Source organism: Odocoileus virginianus, unplaced genomic scaffold, assembly GCF_023699985.2.
Source record: "Odocoileus virginianus isolate 20LAN1187 ecotype Illinois unplaced genomic scaffold, Ovbor_1.2 Unplaced_Contig_7, whole genome shotgun sequence".
NCBI classification, from domain to species: Eukaryota; Metazoa; Chordata; class Mammalia; order Artiodactyla; family Cervidae; genus Odocoileus; species Odocoileus virginianus.
In genome coordinates, this window is record NW_027224324.1 from 952,353 (window position 1) to 976,235 (window position 23,883).

The 23,883-nt window shown below is 39.6% G+C and overlaps 1 long non-coding RNA gene across 1 annotated transcript in view; it reads left to right on the forward strand.

The window, feature by feature from the left end:
- Nucleotides 1-23,883, forward strand: part of LOC139033889 (uncharacterized) — a 53,591-nt gene that overhangs the window by 2,805 nt on the left and 26,903 nt on the right. The window lies entirely within an intron of this gene.

Genomic DNA, 23,883 nt, shown 5'->3' on the forward strand with positions numbered 1-23,883 from the left:
AAAAGAATCAGTTTGAGTCAGTATTTTGACCTAGTTGATCCATCTAAATATAACCTGGTTTTCAACAAAATCTTTCAGTATAGAACTTCTCTCCTCTTTATTGGACATCTGTTGCTTTGTCTAATCAGCATTCTTCCATTTCTTGGTAAAATGCCTTTTCCTGACCCTACATGATTCTGGTGTTATTAATAGCATGCATGAGTGTGATCAGGCCCTGCTAATTGTGGAACCCCATCCCTTTCTCCTCATTGACTGTACACCCAGGCTGGGCCAAAAAAGTTCCTCCATCAGTCTTGAATGTGTGAACTCTGAGAGAGAATAGGTCTTTCCTTCTCTAGGATTATAAACACTAAGGATCATGAAAGTCTAGAACTATTAGGGGCCATCTTGCCACCCGATGGAGAGAACCTGTTTGAAGATGTTCTCTAGAAGAGAGAGAGATCCTTTACGTAGAAGTAGCTTGTACCAATTTTTGCACTTCTCAGTCAATACATTTGAGTTGGTCTTTTGTTAAATGTGTCCAAAAGAATACTGACCATATATACTTCTATTAGAAGTGTATAAAGATAGCCATGTTGTATTAACCTTTATAGCACCCACTGAGACTGGTGGAGTACCTTGTGAAGAAGTGAATGAAAGGCCTATTTCATAGCACATCTGGTGAAAGAAATCAATGGGCAGATCACAAAATAAACAAATGAAAACTTATACTTTATTTACTGTATAATATAATACATCTGCTATGCAATTTGTCTATATAGAAATTGGTTTTCTATAACTTATCATGGAAAGAAATAATGCAAAATTTTAAGATGATTATTTCTACATAGTGGGATTTGGGGAAAAATTTTTTTTTCCTTTTGAATTTTTTTCTTTATGAATATCCCACATCTTCTGTAAGGCATGTGAGTAGCTTTTATGATCAGAAAGAGTTAAAAGCAATATCTTTTCTTGTTCTGACACATTTTACTATTTCTTTATTTAAAGGAATTTTGGCGTTCAAACATTTTATCAGAGATACTTGTTTTGATGTTTTTCAAGATTCAAACAGGAAGCTATATGATCAATATCTGAAAAGATTTTATGCCTTGTCAACTCCTATAGTGTGAATGTTTGTGTCTTGCCAAATACATATGTTGAAATCCTAATCCCCAAAGTTGATGGTGGTTGAAGGTGGGGCCTTTGGGAGATGAGGTAAGGGTGGAGCCCTCCTGAATGAAATTAGTGCCCTTATTAGAGAGGCCCCACAAATCTCCACCATGTGAGGATACTACAAGAAGTCTGCAACTTGAAGGAGATGGTGGCACAACCATCAGGGTGGCATACTGATCTCAGGCTTCCAGTCTCCTGAACTATGAGAAATTAATTTCTGCCGTTTATAAGCCACCCATGGATTAAGCTTGAATGGATTAAGACAACAACAGTTGAACACTAGTAAGTCAGATGTAGTATATACTTTCCTTCCATATTTTTTACTTCATGTAATAAATAAAAACCTTGAGCTTATCAAGTTTGGTTCTGGTTTCTATTGAATAATTGAAAAAGTTTCTGCTTTCATTCTTATCATTCACAATGCCAGGAATCTATCTCTCCTGTTATTATTAAGCTCTTCTATATGTTCAGAGGAATTAAGTCTTCAGCTTGTCATAAATACAACAAAATGAGGGGGAAGAGATGCAGGGGACCTTTTGATTTTCAGTGCACTCAGACTACTGGAATATGTGGGTGATCCTAGGCCAAAGAAAATTAGGCATATGGCTCTGTCTCAGGCATGTCTCTGAAGTCCTTTGGCTTATTCTCTTCTACAAAAAGAAGATTATACTCATTGATAAAAATCTGTAGGAAAATACTTCTGTCTTTAAAGATTGAGAAGGGTGTGCAAACCAAGGAATGTGGACAAGCCAGTAGAAGCTGGAATAGGCAAGAAAATGGATTTTCTTCTAAAGCCTCCTTTCCAAAATGAAAGTGGCCTTGGGGACATATTTTAGATTTCTTACCTCCAAAACTGTAAGATAATAAATTTTATGTTGCTTTGAGCTGTTAAGTTTGTAATAATTTGTTAACAGCAGCAATAGAAAACTAACATAGATTGCCAGATAAAATACAGAATGGTAAGTTACAATTGAATTTCAAATAAACAGTCATTTTTTTGGTTTTTGTTGGTTTAGTATGAAAAGGGAAAAGTGAAAGTGTTAGTTTCTCAGTCATGTCTGACTCTTTGCAACCCCATGGACTGTACAGCCTGCCAGGCTCCTCTGTCCATGGAATTCTCCAGGCAAGAATACTGGAGTGGGTGGCCATTCCCTTCTCCAGGGGATCTTCCCGACCCAGGGATTGAACCTGGATTTTCCACATTACAGGCAGATTTTTTACCATCTGAACCACCAGGGAAGCCCATGTCCAATTTGTTTTCCAAATATTTGCATAGAGCATACTTATACTGAAAAATAAAAATTCTTTGTTGTATATCTGAAATTCAAATGTAACTGGGCATCTTATATTTTTAAACAAAATCTAGCCACCCTAAACTATTATAGTTTGCCTTATTTTTTCACATATGTATTAATTTCTGTTTCTAGTTTTATATACCAAGTTTTCTTAAAGGACGATGCTTATGTTCATCATAAGCTATATTGTTATGGGGAGTCGTAGTATTCACAAAGCAATTTTTACCTGAATATTTCTCATTGCAATTTGAAGATACGTAGTTGAAAGTTGCTGTTGTTCAGTCTCCAAGTCGGGTCCACTCTTTGCAGTCCCATGGGCTGCAGCACGCCAGGCTCCTCTGTCCTCTACTCTCTCCTGGAGTTTGCTCAAATTCATGTTCACTGAGTCAATGTTGCTACCTAACGATCTCATCCAAGCACATAGCTAAAAGTATTGGATGGCAAAGGCTCTTTTTGTAGGTTTTAGGAACTTCTTCTCTGGGTACAGGAGGAAAGCCTACAGATAATATCTCATAATTTTAAAACTATAATGGGTCTGATAGATCATTAAGTATAGGACTTGGAAAGTCAAATGATTCGCAGGTTATAAATGAGTGAAGCTGATCAGTTTGGGACTTAGGAAGTGATAGGGACTGTGGTGACCTACACAGCACATGCCCTGTCTAAATGGATCAAAAAAATCATTGAAACTTTCTGAGAGCAAAACAAAACACGGGCTCTTAGTTTGCTTAGTCTCCCTCTTGTAGTCTCCATCACCCCAGTCCATCCAAATAAGCTCTTATTCTAAGTAAATGTAGTGTATTTGCCAAATAGATGCAGTCTTCTGAGCAGTTCCTTATTCCCTTTCAGCCAGATTGCTGGTCCCAGGATCCTCCTATATAAATTCCAGAACATCTACTGAGAAGATTTCATCTTTAAAAGCCATCAAAATTATTGTAACTTCTGAATGTGACCCACTGACCACTAGCATCAGTATCACCAGGGTGCCAGTTGACAATCCAGATTCTCAGGCCCCACTGCAGACTTACTGAATCAGAATTTTTGCAGAAGAGGCCCCGCAGTCTGTTTTAACAACTTCTCCAAGTGATTCCTACATACCCTAAAATCAGAGAAGTCCTGATCTAAATGTCTCAGGGAAAAAAGATACATCCGATTCTGGCGCATAGCCCTGGGATTCCCAGTCTGTTTTGTGCAAAATGTGCCTGCAGACATCATCCACTCCCCTCTCCCTAGAGGACACTGCTGCTAATGGAGAGTTTACAGATTTCTGGAGTGAGGTAGAGACAGCGAAGGTTTTTTGGACCTTGTACTATTGGTGCCAGCAAAGTTGTGACTTCCTTAGGATAATTTCCAACTTGCTGTTTACTCAGGAGAACTTTAAACCACAATCTAAACCTGAGCTATGTTTTAACATCATGAATTTTTTAAAACTTTATAATAGACATTGTTAAGAGCACAGCAAGACTGAGTGGAAAATACAGAGTTCCTATATACCTCCCCTCCAAGTATGCATACAACTTCTCCCACTGTCAACATCCCCTATCAGTGTGCTATATTTATTACAGATGAGGAATCTACATCAGTATCACCAAAAGTTCATAGTTTATTTTACAGTTCACTTTTAATGTGCATTTTGTGGGCTTTGACAAATGTGTAATGACATGTTTGGGCTTCCCTGGTAGCTCAGCTGGTAAAGAATCTGCCTGCAATGCAGGAGACCCCGGTTCGATTCCTGGGTCAGGAAGATCCCTGGAGAAGGGATAGGCTACCCACTCCAGTATTCTTGGGCTTCCCTGGTGGCTCAGCTGGTAAAGAATCCACCTGCAATGCAGGAGACCTGGGTTCGATCCCTGGGTTGGGAAGATCCCCTGGAGAAGGGAGAAGGGAAGAAGATCCCCTGCAGCTACTCACTGCAGTATTCTGGCCTGGAGAATTCCATGGAATATAGTCCATGGGGTCATAAAGAGTCAGATAATGACATGTATCCACTATTACCATATCATACAAAATAATTTTATTGCCCTAAAAGTTATTTGTGCTCTGCTAGTCATCTAGTTATCCTTCCTTCTCCTCTAACCCCTGGCAACAACTGATCTTCTTACTGACTCTTTTTTTGCCTTTTCCAGAATGTCATGTGATTGGAATTACACAGAGTTTACTTTCCAGGTTGGCTTCTTTCACTTTGCAATATGCATTTCAGGTTCTTCCATGTCTTTTTGTGGCTTGATAGTTCATTTCTTTTCATTACTGATTAATCTGTTGTAAGGATGTTCCACATTTTGTCTATCCATCCACCTATTGAAGGACATCTGCATTGCTTATACTTCCTTATTGTTGAGTTCTTTGCATATTTTGGATAACAGAACTTCAGCAGATTTGCCTTTTGCATTATTTTCTCTCAGTCTGGCTTGTCTTCTCATTGACAATGTCTTTCACAGAGAAATTTTTAATTCTAACAAAATGCAATTTATCAGAATTTATTTTGTGGATTGTTTCTGTAGTGTTGTAGCTAAAAATTAACCTCCAGTCCCAAGATTATCTAGATTGTCTCCTGGGTTCTGTATGTTGTGTACTTTTTCTACTTGAGCCCTAGAGTATAAATGATAATTATTTTAAATTCCTATATTGATCATTTCTGATATCCTTGCTATAATTGAAACCGGTTTGCTCTGTCTCTTCAAACTGTGCTTTTTGTCTTTCAGTATGCCTTGTAATTTTTTGTTGAAAATTAGACATCATGTGTAGGATAAAAGGAACTGAGGTATATAAGTGCTTTGTGATGTGTTGGTAAGTTGTGTGGGAGAGGAGCATTCTATAATCCCACATTTTGGTCTCAGATTTTTAGCGAGCCAGCATGACCTTTGCAAGTGGTCCTTAGGTGATACCATAAGGCTGGGAGGGATGAAGTTGGGTCCTTGTCTTTCCCCAGATGAGTGAGGCTATGGTAAAATCCCAATCTGTTGGGCTCTGCTTGCATGCTTGCTCGGTTGCTTCAGTCGTATCTGACTCTTTGTGACCCTATGGACTATAGCCCACCAGGCTCCTCTGTCCATGGGATTCTCCAGACAAGAATACTGGAGTGGGTTGCCATTTCCTTCTCCAGGGGATCTTCCCAACTCAGGAATCAAACCCATGTCTCCTGTAGTTTCTATTAATTTGTGTGAATTTCTGCTCTAGTAAATTGTGGTTTTCTGTGTCTGCCTGGCTGCCTGGCCAAATTCTGTGGCAGTGGCTTATCCTGTGACCTCACTTCTATGATAAATCTAAGAAAAGTTATTGACTTAGTTTGTTCAGCTTTCTTCTCATTGTGTGAGCAGGGATGACATTTCTAACCTGACTTTGTGTTGGACCAGAAACTGGAACATAAAAACTTAAAATAGATTTTTTAAATTTGAGAAACATGAATATAACACTTACTATATCCCAGGCCCTGGTTTAATGTGTTGTTGTTGTTCAGTCACGTCCAACTCTTTGTGACCCCAAGGACTGCAGCACACCAGGCTTCCCTGTCCTTCACCATCTCCCGGAGCTTGCTCAAACTCATGTCCATTGAGTTGGTGATGCCATCCAACCATCTCATCCTCTGTCATCCCCTTCTCCTCCTGCCTTCAGTCTTTCCCAGCATCAGAGTCTTTTCTAATGAGTCAGCTCTTCACATCAGGTGGCCAAAGTATTGGAGTTTCAGCTTCAGCATCAGTCCTTCCAATGAATATTCAGGATTGATTTCCTTTAGGATGGACTGGTTGGATCTCCTTGCAGTCCAAGGGACTCTCAAGAGTCTTCTCCAACACCACAGTTCAAAAGCATCAATTCTTTGGCACTCAGCCTTCTTTATGGTCCAACTCTCACATTCATACATGACTACTGGAAAAACCATAGCTTTGACTATATGGATCTTTGTTGGCAAAGTAATCTCTGTCTCTGCTTTTTAATATGCTGTCTAGGTTGGTCATAGCTTTTCTTCCAAGGAGTAAGTGTCTTTTAATTTCATGGCTGCAGTCACCATCTGCAGTGATTTTGAAGCCCCCCAAAATAGAGTCAGCCACTGTTTCCACTGTTACCCCAACTATTTGTCATGAAGTGATGGGATTGGATGCCATGATCTTGGTTTTTTGAATGTTGAGTTTTAAGCCAGCTTTCTCACTTTCCTCTTTCACCTTCATCAAGAGGCTCTTTAGTTCCTCTTTGCTTTCTGCCATAAGGGTGGTGTCATCTGCATATCTGAGGTTATTGATATTTCTCCCAGCAATCTTGATTCCAGCTTGTGCTTCATCCAGCCTGGCATTTCACATGATGTACTCTGCATATAAGTTAAATAAGCAGGGTGACAATATATAGCCTTGACATACTCCTTTCCCAGTTTTGAACCAGTCCATTGTTCCATGTCTGGTTTTAACTGTTGCTTCTTGACCTGCATAAAGGTTTCTCAGAAGGCAGGTAATGTGGTCTGGTATTCTCACCTCTTTAAGAATTTTCCACAGTTTGTTGTGATCCACACAATCAAAGGCTTTAGTGTAGTCAATGAAGCAGAAGTAGGTGTTTTTCTGGAATTCTCTTGCTTTTTCTGTGATCCATGGATGTTGGCAATTTGGTCTCTGATTCCTCTGCCTTTTCTAAATCAAACTTGAACATCTGGAAGTTCTTGGTTCACATACTGTTGAAGCCTGGCGTGAAGCCTTTTGAGCATTACTTTGCTAGCATATGAGATGAGTGCAATTTTGTGGTAGTTTGAACATTCTTTGGCAGTGCCTTTCTTTGGGATTGGAATGAAAACTGACCTTTTCTGGTCCTGTGGCCACTGCTGAATTTTCCAAATTTGTTGGCATATTGAGTGCAGCACTTTAACATGAGGTAGGTAAAATTATCTGTTTTACAGATGGGAAAATCCAGGGCACAGAGAAACTGAGTGATTTTCTCTTAAGGTCACACAGATAGCAAATCATACAACCAGCATTCATACCCAAACAGTCTGTCTCAGGAGACTGTGTTCATAACTACTTTACCATTGTGCTTCTTGTAAATGGGAATCCACGTCTATGCTAAGTGTGTGAACTTCACCTTAACACTGAACCTGCTTATTTTTTGTCTCTGTGAGGATCTTAAATTTCCTCACTTGATTACTTTGCCTTTGACATCTGTATAGATAAGAAAGCTACTACCATGGGCAGAGGAGCCTGGTGAGCTACAGTCCATGAGGTCTCAAAAGAGTCTAACGCGAATGAGTGACTAAATACCAATGAAATTATTAGATTATCAAACTCAATTTTTTATGCTTAGATTTGACACATAGTTAGAAGTACAACCAAGAAGTAGGGCTCATTAATGCAAAGAGACGTGCACTCCAGCTGTAATCCCAAAGCTTGTATACAGGCAAGAGTGAGATGGGTATTGAGTGTTTATTAACAAGCAGTGGAAGAAGCTGCATGTGCAGAAATAGTGTCCGTTCTTGACTGAGAGCCTCTTGCAGATTGTATCATTTGTATGACATTCCCTTCTCTCCTTTAGCCCAAAGCTCAAGGATGCTACACCTATATCATGACCAATTCTTCATTCAAATTTATAACTTCAAGGGAAAAGTTTCTACCTTTTCTTGTTTTCACCCTGTTTTGCTCTTTTTAAAGTTGCCTAGGAAGAAAGGCTTAGGTTGTTTCAGAAGCAGCAGTGTCAGCAGAAGTGGGAATATACCAGATGATGCCAACTCTCCAGTGAGGTAGCAGTGGATAACCAAAGCCAAAAGGTGGCATCAGGTGGCCTCGTGTCTTTCACAAGAAATATGGTTTTATCTTGAGATAGTACTTCAGTGGTAGACAGCCTTTAAGATGACCCCCAATGATCCCCACCTGCTTGCATTCAGGGCCTGTGTAATCCTCTCCCTTTGAGTGACTTGCATCTGGCCAACAGAAAATCTCCACACCAAGGAGATGACGCTTCTGTGATTAGATGGACTGCAGTTTCCATCCTGCTAGTAGGTTCTTTCCCATGTTGGTTTTGATGATGCAAATTTCTATGATATGCAAAGTTCCATGTGGCAAGGAACTAAAGGTGTCCTCCAGCCAAGAGCCTAGTAGATAGTGAGACCCATAATCCACAGCACAAGTGGAATTGAATACTGTCAACAATCACCTGAGTGATTGTGGAAACATGCATCTCAGATTAAGCTTTCAGATGAGATCCCAGCCCTGGATGACTTTTTTTTTTTTTTGCTGCACTGAGTCTTTGTTGCTGCACCCAGGCTTTCTCTAGTTGCAGCAAGTGTGACCTGCTCTCTAGCTGTGGCGTGCAGGCTTCTCTTCTTATCACGGAGCACAGGCTCTGAGGTGTGTGGGCTTCACTAGCTTTGGCACGCAGCTTAGCTGCCCTGTGGCACGTGAGATCTTACCAGACCAGGGGTTGAACCGATGGCCTCTGCATTGCAAGGTTGATTTTTAACCACTCGACCACCAGGGAATTGCTCTGGCCAATATCTTGACTGCAGCCTTCAGCAAGAATTGTAAGCAGGCCCAGCTGAGCTCTGTCTGTATTCTTGACTTCACAGAAACTGTGAGATAATAAATGTGTGTTGTTTAAGCTGCTAAGAAAGAATAAACAGCTAGTGCCATTTCTACCACAAATTCTTCTCAGTAAGCTTTACTTTTGGATTTCAAATTCCATTGGCCTAGTCTCATCTTTTAGAAAGAAATGCAGAGAAAACTCTTATTTAATATTTTTTTGCAACCTTCAAATCCATCAAAATGTTGCTAGAATATTTTATGAAGAAGTTTGTAAAACATAAAATGTCAGATCTATATCATTGAAATGTGCTTTCTTTAGTGATTAGGAAAATTTTTAATGATCTCTAAGAGGTGGCCTGAAAGGAAAGGATAGTTTGCATTTCAGGAATCTTGTTTTAGCTAAGTACTATTGGATTAGAACTATAATTTCTACCTCTGAAAATACAAAAGTCAGGGAAAAGTGACTTCTAATGTGCAAATGGAAAATCTTTGACCAACTTTGCTTTTACTTAAGAAAACAAAAGTAAAACAAAACTGAGCCTGAAAGGGTAACTTACTGAAGGTCACTGACAAACGATCCATTCAAAATTGATTTTTTTATTTGATCTGATAATGTTATCTGAAAAAGTAAAATCATATTGGAAGCTCTGTTATGAAACTGTGCGCATGTATGTGTGTATGCACACTCAGTCGTGCCTGACTCTTTGCGACCCCATGAACAGTAGCCCACCAGGCTCCTCTGTCCATGGGATTCTCCAGGCAAGAATACTGGGTGGGTTGTGAAAGAAATAGTATCTGCTTATAAATAGGGTCTGGAAGGAAAGACTGAAATTAGTAGAGGTTATATATTATAGCTGATCATGGTACTTTTTTTATTCAATCTTTCTTTCTGATACTACTGATAAGTTAGATTGTATAACAGGCATATGTAAGAATTCAATCATTTATAGAAATATTTTTGTGAGCATACGATGTACCAGTGTTTATTCTAAATACTGGGATAATGTAGTAAAACAAAATGCACGAAGTCCCTTGGAGCATTTGTTATAGAGACTGGTGGACACTAAAGATATCAACAAATAAGCAAATGTTCAAAACTGCCTGGCAGGGGTGAGTGAGAGAAAGAAAAGTAAAGCCAAGCCAGGCATGCATGAGGGAGAGTGGCTAGGAGGTTACTGTGAAGTCAGTGTCATCAGGAAGTTGGCCTCCCCAGTGATGAGGCATTTGAGGACGCCTGGAATGGGGGCGATGAATGATTAAGTCAGTGGACTTTAACAATCAAAATAACCCAATGGTTATGAAAAGGCTTGCTGGAAACAAGCAGGGTGACTTCCTTGAGTTTGTTTAGCAAGTACTTAGTACCCTTGGATGTGGTTTCTTGAGATAGAGTTTAATGGATAAAGAGCTCCAACTACCTGGTTTGAATTCCAGATCTTCAACTTGCTTGCTGGGTGACCCTGGGCAGGTTGTAAACCTCTCTGAAAACAAAAATGGGGCTCATAATACCCTAATAAAGTGGTCATGAGGACTGAATAATATGTGAAAAGCATTTAGGACAGGCTTCAGTTCATGTTTAACAGTAATAAACACTGCCTACAGCTCTTACTAAACTTCCTCTGTTACAATATTTTTTTTTAATTTATTGAAGTGTCATTGATTTACAATGTTGTGTTACTTTCTGCTGTACAGTAAAGTGAATCAATTGTATATATTCTTTTTCATTTTCACAGGCTATTGAATATAGTTCCCTGAGCTATAGTGTAGGAGCTGGTTTTTTATCAATCTTATGTATAATAGTTTACATCTACTAACCCCAAACTCTCAGTCCTTCTTTCCCCCACCCCTCCTTTGCAACCACAAGTATGTTCTCTATATCCATGAGTCTGTTTCTGTTTCATAGAAATTTTCATTTTGTGATATTTTAGATTCCACATATAAATGATATCATATGGCATTTGTCTCTTTCTGACTTGCCTCTCTTAGTATGATAATCTCTAGTTCCATCTATGAGAGTGGCATTATTTCATTCTTTTTAATGTCCAAGTAATATTCCATACTGGAATAGGAAATGGCAACCCACTCCAGTATTCTTGCCTGGAGAATTCCATGGACAGAGGAGCCTAGAAGGCTAAAATACATGAGGTCAAAAGAGTCGGACATGACTGAGCACACACACAATTTTCCATACAGTATTTATTTCTTATTAAATTAGGTCAACACATGTGACTCTCCAGACATATTACCATATGCCTTTGATATATGATGGCTGTAGCCTTCAAATTTGAGCACCTGATTTCCTCAATAGCTTTTCTGGCATCTAGGAAAGTTTTGGCACAAGATCCCAGAAATAGCTTACCAAACAACTTAGGTATAAAGTACATTGTTAGAACAAAGGTTTAAAGAAGTGTGTGGATATCAAGGGTTCTTCAAAATCATTTAAGAATCCCACACATTTTTTAAAATGTAAATTTTATGGTGGTTCAGGGCATGGACTTTGATCTCAGTGTTGGATTTAAATCCTGGCTAGAGGAACTGTAGCATTTTGGATATGTCATCTTACTTCTCCAAAGTGGAGTTGTTACAGCTGACATTCATAGAATTTATTATGCACCAGATACTTTTTTAAGACATGTACGTACATTAGCTCATTTAATCTTCACAACCCCTTTTGAAGGGAGTTATTGTTATTATCATCATGTTACAGATGTTCAACACAAGGCAGAGATCAAGTGACTTTTCAAGGTCATACAGCCATTTAAGTGATAGAGTCAGGATTTGAAAGGATGCTATCTGGCTTCAAGTCTGTGCACTTAAGCCATACACTCCACTGCCTCTTGGTAACAAGAGTTTCTACCTCATAGGTTCAGTTCAGTTCAGTCGCTCAGTCATATCTGACTCTTTGCGACCCCATGGACTGCAGCACACCAGGCTTCCCTGCCCATCACCAACTCCAGAGCTTGCTCAAACTCATGTCCATCAAGTTGGTGATGCCATCCAACCATCTCATCCTCTGTCACCTCCTTCTCCTCCTGCCTTCAATCTTTCCTAGTCTTTTCCAATGAGAGCTTTCCTAGGTCTTTTCTAATGAGTCAGTTCTTTGCATCAGGTGGCCAAAGGATTGTAGTTTCAGCTTCAGCATCAGGTAAGTGAGTGAGTGAGTAAGTTGTTCAGTTGTGTCCAACTCTTTGTGACCCCAGGGACTATAGCCTACCATGCTTCTCTGTCCATGGGATTTTCCTGGCAAGAGTACTGGAGTGGGTTGCCATTTCCTTCTCCAGAGGATCTTCCTGACCCAGGGATCGAACTGTGTTAAAACATGTGGTGTGTAAGCACTTAACACGGTGCAAGACACAGAGTAGGTGCTCAGTAAATATTTGTTACAAGTCATAGTAAATTATATCATAGCGAGTAGAATACCTGCATGCTCTGTTATAGGTGGCTTCCCAGGTGGCTCTAGTGGTAAAGAACCCACCTGCCAATGTAGGAGATGTAAGAGACATGAGTTTGATTTTGGGAAAATCCCCTGGAGAGGGAATGGCAACCCACTCCAGTATTTTGCCTGGAGAATCCCATGGACAGAGGAGGCTGGCAGGCTATAGTCCATAGGGTTGCAAAAAGTCAGACACGACTGAAGTGACCTAGCAAGCACACATGCTGTATTATGGCTGAATAGTTAAATTATTTTTACTTTTTAAGGTTCCTTTGTGTGTGTTCCATCAGCTTTGCAAATCCATTAGTCTAGTAACCCTATTTTGTTAGAACATTAACTTAGCTAGTGAAATTTGTTTGTACTGAGCCCATGGTGGTTCCTGATGATCACCTCTTATATTTCTAAATGCTCACAGACCATCTGTTTGAAACTCTATTTTAGAATTTTGCTTGCAATCAATGTCAAGCTCATAATTTACATATTTGCCTTTTTGCATTCTTTTAGAACTTGGGGGACCTCTAGCTCTCTTCAGGGTAAAAATCTGGTTTATGTTATTGGTATACTTCATTAGTGATGAAAACTGTTAGAAATTTTCTACATAATTTCAATTTTTTTGTTAAAGTAATGAGATATCTGTGTTGTTCTCAAAGAGCATTTGAATCATACAACTAGCAACTCTCCTATTTCAAACCCATGGCTGTATCAAACTGTGGGGCTGATCCAGCATAAAATAAGATTACTCATCTGTTAGAGGAAATTTTCTAGCAGGAACAGAAAAATTTAGGTAGGATATGAGTCATATGATCTGACATTCATCTGCTATCTAAATAAATCCTATTTCTTTTGACTAAACCATATGTTTTAAAGGAGTAAAAGAAAATGTAAAATTTTTATACATTGAATCCTCTGACCAATTAGAACTTTTAGACATTTAAATTTCTATGTTTATAGTTGGACTTTAAAAAAGCATCATTTGTCTTTTTGTAGTAAACCTTTTCAACTGCATGTTTTCCTTAATTTCTGATCATCTAATTATGGCAAAGAAATTAAGGTACACGTGTTTGTGTTTGTGTCTATAAATGGTATTGTTTAGATCAAAAGCTAGCAGTAAAAGTTCTTAAATGTTAAAATGTATACTCCAGAGTCTCCCTTCTTAAATTTTCCAAAGGTCAATTGAGTTATTAGACACAAAAATGAAAAGTCCTATCTTCAGTTGGTCAGGCCAGCATTTTATTAACACAATGTACATTTAAAATGGTAAGTGGCATCCGTTTCCATACCATAGCTGGAATCCAGGTACCGCTGAAATGGATTTTGCCTTGGTCACCAAACTTTAAGTTGCCCACCACCCTTGTTTTATCTTTTGGTCTGATAAAGGCTATAGGTAAGCTGCAGTGCAACTACAAAGGATAAGGGTGGGAAGAGAAGAAAAACAAGACAGACCAGAGATAGTGGATCATAGAAGAACCCTAACATATTATTTGAGGATTTAAAGTCTGTGTGAGTATATGTATATGCATATAAGTGTGTGTGTGTGTGTGTGTGTGTGTGTGTGTGTGAAATTTAGATTGACTTACACCTTCTTGCTGTTAAAACCAATGAAATCTGAAGCCTCTTACTCGGTTTTTCAATAGCATTTGATGTCATTTGTCTTCTTGAGATACTTCTTTCCCATGACTTTTGTGACCTTCCTGAAATACTTTTTTCTCTTTGTTGTTGTTTGAGTTGCCCAGTCATGTTCTACTCTGTGACCCCATGGACTGCAGCATGCCAGGCCTCCCTGTCCCTCACCATCTCCCGAAGTTTGCCCAAGTTCATGTCCATTGCATTGGTGATGCCATCCAGCCATCTCATCCTCTGATGCCCTCTTCTCCTTCTGCCCTCAATCTTTCCCAGCATCAGGGACTTTTCCAATGAGTCAGCTGTTGTCATAATACTGGAGTTTCAGCTTCAGCATCAGTCCTTCCAATGAGTATTCAGGGTTGATTTCCCTTAAGATTGACTGGTTTGATCTCCTTGCTGTCCAAGGGACTCTCAGGAGTCTTCTCCAGCACCACAGTTCAAAGGCATCAATTCTTTGGTGCTCTGCCTTCTTTACAGTCCAGCTCTCACAACCATAGTGACTTCTAATTCATCTGATTTTTCTACCTGTTTGGCCATTCCTTTTCAATCCCTTGTGGGGATTCCTCTTCCTCAGTTTATTTGTTAAGTGTCTGTGTGTCATGGGATCCTGTCCCAGAGAATGTCTCCATTTGTATACTCTCAGTTTTCCACTTCCATGATTTCATTGACCAGGTATCTGCTGATTACTCCCAAATATACTATGCTACCTCTAACCTCTTCTGGACTCTGAAGTTCTCTAAATGTTCTGTGGACATTTGAAATTTTTTTTGTCCACAACTGAACTTGTTATCTTTCTTCCCAACCTTGTTCTTCCTTGTAGTCTCTCTAGCAAGTGCCAACACCCCAGTTGCTGGTAAGCCAGTGTGGTGTTCTCATATCCATTCTTGCTACACCCACCTCTCTCATAAATCACCAATTCCAGTTGATGACATCTGCTTGAACACCTAACCCATTTGTTTTCTCTGATGCTGTCATCATGACCAAAGTCCAGGTTGCTGTTTTCTTTTGCATAAATTATTGTACCAGCCACAAACATGGCCTCCTGGTCTCCAGTCTTTCTTCTTCAAGTTCATTTTCTACATTATGATGCTTCCCAAACACAAAGCTAACCATGCTGTTTTACATAACAACCAATGACTTCCCATTGGTTTTAAGATAAATTCCAAACTCTACACTGTGGTTTACAGTGCCTTTTATAATTTTTGTTTGTTTGTTTATTCGGTCGCTCAGTCATATCTGACTCTTTGCAACCCCATGAACTGCAGCACACCAGGCTTCTCTGTCCTTCACCATCTCCTGGAGCTTGCTCAAACTCATGTCCATTGGGTCAGTGATGCCATCCAACCATCTCATCCTCTGTCGTCCGCCTTCTCCTCCTGCCTTCAATCTTCCCAGCTAGGGTTCTTTTCCAGTAAGTGGACTCTTTGCATCATGTAGCCAAAGTATTGGAGCTTCAGCCTCAACATCAGTCCCCCCAATGAATATTCAGGATTGATTTCCTTTAGGATGGACTGGTTGGATCTCCTTGCAGTCCAAGGGACTCTCAAGAGTCTTCTCCAACACCACAGTTCAAAAGCATCAATTCTTCGGCCCTCAGCCTTCTTTATGGTCCAACTCACATCCATACATGACTATGGAAAAACCATAGCCTTGACTAGATGGACCTTTGTCAACAAAGTAATGTCTCTGCTTTTTAATATGCTGTCTATGTTGGTCATAGCTTTTCTTCCAAGGAGCAAGCATCTTTTAATTTCATGGCTGCAGTCACCATCTGCAGTGATTTTGGAGCCCCAGAAGATAAAGTCTGTCACTGTTTTGTTTCCGCATCTATGTGCCATGAAATGATGGGACCAAATGCCATGATCTTGGTTTTTATTGGTTTTTTGAATGTTGAGTTTTAAGCCAGCTTTTTCACTCTCCTCTTTCACCTTTATCAAGAGGCTCTTCAGTTCCTCTTAGCTTTCTGTCATAAGGGTAGTGTCATCTGCATGTCTGAGGTTATTGATATTTCTCCCCACAGTCTTGATTCCAACTTGTGCTTCATCCAGCCTGGCATTTTGCATGATGTACTCTGCATATGAGTTAAATAAGCAGGGTGACAATATACAGCCTTTTATAATTTAGTTCCTATTTATTGCCCCAGTCTCTTCTGTGAACTCTTCTGTCTTTATCTAGTCCTCAGCTATATTGAATTATTTTCAGTTACTCAAAGGCACCAAATTCTCTCTCACCTCTAAGCAGTTGCATTGGAGTTCCCTCTGCATGAATACTTTACCTCACTTTTTTTTTTTGTTTTCTGGCCAACTTGTAACCATTCTTCACTTCTCAACTCAGAGAAAGGAAATATTATTTCATGAAAACCCAGACTGGATAAGCCCCTTCTCTGTGTTCCTAGAGCATTCAAGGCATACATTTTAAGCCGTCTGTTTGTCTGGCTGTGTCTCTCACTTATCATCATCTGGAGGGCCTGTTTCATTCACTTTTCTATCATTAGCACCTGAGCCTGACACATGGCAGGTACTTAGTAAATACTGAGTAAGTGAGAGAAGAGCAAGAATAGGATGGAGATGGGAACGTATTTACTGGGATCCACAAGGCCTGCACTGCGCTACCGACAAAAGCAATCTTCAGTTACTTTTGCCTTTTTACTGTGGTCCAGGCACTATTCAGAGCAACTGCCTTACATTTAATTTTCCCAACGACCCTGAGTAGAAGAGGGTTTTGATGCTTAGATAAATAAGGTAGCTTACCAAAAGTCAGACATCTTTAATTTGAGGCTTTCTCCTCTTTGGTAGAGGAGCTGTGTGTTCACCAAGTCTAACAAGGCAGATTACTAACAGTATTTTGCATGAAAGTACCACCAACATGATTATGATAGACTTAATAAACACATATATTCTTCAAATTAGAAAATGCCATTTCATTTTAAATAGCCATACATCCTTGTTATGAGAAAACTGTAAAGAATATTTTTAAGAACCTTTGCTAACACTGTATAAATTAAGTATAATTTCAATGAAACTACCCTCTTTCAAAATAGTTTTGAAACGTTCTCAAGAAGGATGGATGGTGTTTTCATCATAAACAATAGTATGGACTATACTAAAGCCAGTGAGGTGAGCCAAAGCACCACATACCTTTCAACCAGCCTATCAATTTAAGATGCATAAACAAATTGGTTCAGTATTGGGAAACTTTACAGAATTAAAAAAAAGCACCACATATTTAGCCATCTAAATTGTATTTCACCAGCTGCTTAGTGCATTCTATTTTCCTGTAAGAGATTAGTCAATATTTTGGTAATCAAGACTTGGAAGGCAGTTTGAAATTCTGCTTTCCACAGAGAAAGTGATCAGTATATATTTTCCTGAAGTGATTTTTAAATGGCAGTACTCTCAATTTTATCAGGAAGGAACTACAAGCTAGTTGATTAACTTTGTGTGAAAATAAATCCATAGCAATAAGCACTGAAAAGAATTATAGAAGACTTAAACTAGTGAATGTGTTAGAGTGGTGGGATGTTTTCTCCCATAATTTGACAGATGCTCTGTTTGCCATTGGTAAAAGTCAGGGACAAGTACAAGGTCTACCAGCAGTGTGTGCCTGGGCAGCCTCTAGTATCTGGCCCACATCTACCTAAACTCTTGTTAAGCAGCCCTGTGGACTGGAAGTAGGTGGCTTCAACCTGCAATCACTCTGCTCAGGCTATGATGTCTATTTTGGCTCAAGACTTATGACACCAAGTAACAAGATTCATTCTGTTCCAAAGTGCAAAGCAAATTGTGCTGATTAGCCCAAATTCTGTAAACGCCCTATGCTCAGTAACTCACGGTTGTGTCGGGTACTTAAGAGCTTTCAGTGGAGCCGAAGGATAGAAACAGGGATGCTGGGGGTTGACTTCTTCCCTGTTCCTTACTGTAGGCGTCACATGGGTGGCTGGGGAAAAAATAGGGGAACAGCTGGAGCGAAGCAGGGCCCTTGGCAGCAGAGCAGGGTGTCAGAACCCAATTTGGCTAAGCAGAGTGCCATTGGTAGTTGTATCAGGAGTGCCAGATCCTTTCAGGCTGCCAAGAGAGAGCAACTGTTGGTGAGTGGGTAGAACAAAGAGGCAAAGGGAAGAACGTGAGCCTGTTTCCAAGGAGGGGTGGGAAATAAGTAATGGAGAAGATGTCTTCAGAGATGCAACATGTTAGAGGCTATTTTCTGTGTGTATGTTGGGAGGTCAGGGGTCATAATCTATATTAAGTGAATTACATATAAGGTAAGGTCAGTGTGTGTAAGGAGATGATACATAGTGAGGAACTTCCAGTGAAGCCAAGATGGACTTTGTTCATGGGCTCACTCTGACTCTACACAAGAGGTTTAGAGACAAGTACAGGTCTCTGATCATCTCTATGACAGGGTGGGCTTGGCACAAGAAGTAACCCATTAGAACTATGAAGCTCTCGTGTGACTCCTGGTCCAGAAGAGGGCTTCTTGCATTTCAAGGAGACCTGATAGTAGAACCCCAGGAATCCACCAGGCTTGCCAAAGCAGACTGAGTAGTCCAGTTTACCAGGTATGATCCCTTGAAAATAATGTGTCTAACTATGGATGAGTGACCTCCGGGTAGGATTAATGAAATATTAATATTCAGCCTATTGATTGCTTATTTGTAGTTCATTTAATACAAATTTTGACCTTCTATGAAGAAACACCTGCCATCTCTGCGGGCGTCTACCCCATTGCTAATTACCCACCACTCCTTGATAATTTGACCTATCTGCCTTTTTGTTCTGCACCCTCCCCCTCCTCCACCCTGCAGACCTTCTTTCTTGGCAGCTCAATAAATAAGCAATGGGTCCAAAGGAAATCAACTAGAAAATCTTGAAATAAATGTTTATCTCAGTTTTATCTTACTATTTCCACCTCAGTCTGCTTGTTTTTATCACTTTGATACACACTATATTAAATTATAATACTCTTTTCCATATTCTGCCCTGTAATTGTTTTCTACTTTTTAAAATCTCTGAATATAGTTTCTTCTTATGCAGAAAATAACAATTCCTGAAAGTTGGGGGTGCATTTTTGTTGTTTGGTGTTCTATCTAATGCATAAGGATTGAAGTGTGGATGATGCAGATATAATGTTAATACCAAGTGTTTTTAATTCTTTACTTAGTACCTGAAAAAGTACATGTGCAATTAGACCTTTAAAACCCATTTGTCAATTACCTCGATGGCTTTAATGTGTTTTTAACTGTAAATCTCTTTTGGATAAACTATTTGACCTCTTTCAGCATAGTTTTATTAATATGCTTCCCAGATCTAGATTTTTATGGTATAATAATAAAACCAACCCACTCCAAATCACTACTTTATTATGTTTTTTTCTAAAATGTTCTGAAATATAACAACAAAGTATATTTGGCTGAAGAATATTGACATTATTAAATTTGAAGATAATTATAAATGACTCTCTGGACTTAAAGTATGTTCATCTTTGAAAACAATTCAGGAAACTCTACTCATCTCTTCACATTGTTGGAATTGAATTTGTGCACTTTGAAGAAAATACTTTGTTCTAAATTGGAGAAAGTAGTTGGGATCAAATTAGATAATGTATATAAAAGTGCCCTATTAATTCCTTGGTAGATATGTCATTAGTATCATTAATGATGATGATAGTTATGGAACAGCCGAGAATACATTTAGGCACATTTGGAACTAGAACCTCACTGGGTGGGGCTGTCACCCATGAGACAATTAGGGGCCGCCAAGCTAATGCTTCTCAAATTGAATGTGCCTAGGGATCATTTGGTGATATTGCTGAACTACTTACTGTTTCTGATTCAAAATCTGGAGTCTGGCCTTGGTGTCTTCATTTCCAAAAAGCTTCCAGGTGATGCCAACACTGCTGATCCAAAGAAAACACTTCATTCAGCAAGGGTGTAAGCCTTCATAAAGTTTGCCGAATAGGGAAAAAAAGAATATTTGGCAGAATGAAGCCAAGCCTATGTTCTCTGGAGTGGAGACCATGTGCAATCCATTCTCAAAGCAAATTTATTAAAACAGGCAGAGAAAGAATCTTTATATCCTATTTTGCCTTTGTTTTAAATTGTAAATATTTTATTTTCAATTCAGTTGACCTCAAAAATATCTACTGAGCAACTATTAGGAGAGTGGGCTCAAATTACATAACTTTTGTACCTGGCACCCTTAAACACAACACAAACACAAACACACACACCCTCAAAGTGCCTGAATAATTCCAGCTGAGTATGAGAATGGAGGAGGTGGTGGTGGTGGTGTAAAAAAATTGCATTCTAGGATACTTTTTTTTCCTTTTTTGGTCACACTACACACCAAAAAATAAAACAGGAAGCATGTGAGACCTCAGTTCCCTGATCAGGAATTGAGCCTATGTTCCCTGTAGTAAAAGCATGGGTTCTTAATCACTAGACTGCCAGGGAAGTCCCTGACGGTCCTAAGATTCTTTTTAGGATATTTTTGATCACAGTCCCTCTAAAAGCTACTTGAAAAACACTCTTTCCCGAAAACATTTAAAGTTGACATCTAAAAAATTTTATTATAAGTGTATACTACTAAAGTTTATGTTGTTTATGACACATTGGAAATATCTGGTTTTTTTAAAGCAAACTATCACTCTTCAGTGGAAATAAAAGTACCACGGTGATTTGAACTTGACACCATCCATTTAAAACACTAAAAGGAGCTCCTCTCAGTCAAAAATTTCATTTTGCCTCTTTTTCTCCCTCAGCTTCCATTTCTATTACATTTCTCCCATAGATTTTAATCCTAATGTAATAGGCTTTTACATGCCATGTAGGTCCACCCAAGATGGATGGATCTTGGTGGAGGTTTCTGACAAAACGTGGTCCGCTGAAGAAGGGAATGGCAAGTCACTTCAGTATTCTTGCCCTGAGAACCCCATGAACAGTATGAAAAGGCAAAGAGATATAATGCTGAAACATGAACTTCCCAGGTTTGTAGGTTTCTAGTATGCTACTGGAGAAAAGTGGAGAAATAACTCCAGAAAGAATGAAGAGATGGAGCCAAAGCAAAAACAATGCCCAGTTGTGGATGTGACTGGTGATGGAAGTAAAGTCCAATGCTGTAAAGAGCAATATTGCATAGGAACCTGGAATGTTAGGTCCATAAATCAAGGTAAATTAGAAGTGGTAAAACAAGAGATTGGAAGAGTGAACATCAACATTTTAGGAATCAGTGAACTAAAATGGACTGGAATGGGTGAATTTAATTCAGATAACCATTATATCTACTACTGTGGGCAAGAATCCCTTAGAAGAAATGGAGTAGCCCTCATAGTCAACAAAAGAGTCCAAAATGCAATACTTGGGTGCAATCTCAAAAATGACAGAATGATCTCTGTTGTTTCCAAGGCAAAACATTCAATATCACAGTAATCCAAGTCTATGCCCCAACCAGTAATGCTGAAGAAGCCAAAGTTAAGCAATTCTATGCAGACCTACAAGACCTACTAGAACTAACACACAAAAAATATGTACTTTTCATCACAGGAGACTGGAATAAAAAAGTAGGAAGCCAAGTAATACCTGGAGTAACAGGCAAATTTGACCTTGGAGTACAGAATGAAGCAGGGAAAAAGCTAACAGTTTTGCTAAGAGAATGCACTGGTCATAGCAAACACCGTCTTCCAATAACACAAGAGAAAGCTCTATGCATGGGCATCACTAGATGGTCAATACCGGAATCAGATTGATTATATTCTTTGCAGCCAAAGATGGAGAAACTCTATACAATCAGCAAAAATGAGACCAGGAGATAACTGTGGCTCAGGTCGTGAACTCCTTATTGTCAAATTCAGACTTAAATTGAAGAAAGTAGGGAAAACCACTAGACCATTCAGGTATGACTTAAATCAAATCCCTTATGACTATACAGTGGAAGTGATAAATAGATTCAAGGGATTAGATTTGATAGACAGAGTGCCTGAAGAACTATGGATGGGGGTTCGTGACACTATACAGGAGGCAATAACCAGGACCATTCTCAAGAAAAAAAAATGCAAAAAGGCAAAATGGTTGCCTGAGGAGGCCTTACAAATAGCTGAGAAAAAAAGAGAAGCTAAAGGCAAAGGAGAAAAGGAAAGATATACCCATTTGAATGCAGAGTTCCAAAGAATAGCAAGGAGAGATAAGAAAGCCTTCCTCAGTGATCAGTACAAAGAAATAGAGGAAAACAATAGAATGAGAAAGATTAGAGATCACTTCAAAAAACATTAGAGAAACCAAGGGAACAGTTCATGCAAGGATGGGCACAATAAAGGACAGAAATGGTATGGACCTAACAGAAGCAGAAGATATTAAGAAGAGGTGGCAAGAATACACAGAACTATACAAAAAAGATCTTCATGACCAGATAACCATGATGGTGTGATCACTCACCTAGAGCCAGACATCCTGGAATGCGAAGTCAAGTGGGCCTTAGGAAGCATCACTGTGAACAAAGCTAGTGGAGGTGATGGAATTCCAGTTGAGCTATTTCAAATCCCAAAAGATGATGCTGTGAAAGTGCTGCACTCAATATGCCAGAAAATTTGGAAGATTTAGCAGTGGCCACAGGACTGGAAAAGGTCAATTTTCATTCCAGTCCCAAAGAATGTTCAAACTACCGCACAATTGCACTCATCTCACATGCTAGCAAAGTAATTCTCAAAATTCTCCAAGCGAGGCTTCAACAGTACATGAACCATGAACTTCCAGATGTTCAAGCTGGATTTAGAAAAGGCAGAGGAACCAGAGATCAAATTGCCAACATCCGTTGGATCATTGAAAAAGCAAGAGAATTCCAGAAAAACATCTACTTCTGCTTTATTGACTATGCCAAAGCCGTTTGATTGTGTAGATCACAACAAACTGGAAAATTCTTCAAGAGATGGGAATACCAGACCACCTTACCTGCCCCTTGAGAAATCTGTATGCAGGTCAAAAAGCAACAGTTAGAACCAGACATGAAACAACAGACTGGTTCCAAATTGGGAAAGAGTATGTCAAGGCTGTATATTGTCACCCTGCTTATTTAACTTATATGCAGGGTACATCATGCGAAATGCTGGGCTTGATGAAGCACAAGCTGGGATCAAGATTGCTGGGAGAGGTATCAATAACCTCAAATATGCAGATGACACCACCCTTATGGCAGGAAGTGAAGAGGAACTCAAGAACCTCTTGATGAAAGTGAAAGGAGAATGAAAAAGTTGACTTAAAGCTCATCATTCAGAAAACTAAGCTCATGGCATCTGGTCCCATCACTTCATGGCAAATAGATGGGGTTGGAACAGTGAGATACTTTATTTTCTTAGGCTCCAAAATCACTGCAGATGGTGAGTGCAGCCCATGAAATTAAGACACTTGCTCCTTAGAAGAAAAGCTATGACCAACCTAGACAGCATAATAAAAAGCAGAGACAGAAGCAGGTGCCACCTTCACCCTGAACCCTCACTGGGGCAGAGCTGCCACAGGCAAAAAGCATCTTACTTCTATGTACTCAGGGTTGCTTCTGTTGTGTCCAATTCTTTGTGACCCTTTGGACTGGCTTGCCAGTACTCTCTGTCAGGGGGGTTCTCCAGGCAAGAATACTGGAGTGTATTGGCCAATACTGGTTGCCATACCCTTCTAGAGCACTATATTTCCTGCTGCCCTAGCCGCCAACTCCCCTGAGTACCTGGTGCTGCCAGAACCCCTGTGACCCAAGCAGCTACACCACCTCCACACCTCACCCTCACTTGGGCAGACCAAAGCCCTCCAGGCAGCCTCAGGAGCAAATCCAAGTATATGGGATGACTCACATGCAGAGATGGAAATAAAACCACAATTGAAACCTGGGGGCAGTGTGGCTAAGGAAGACCC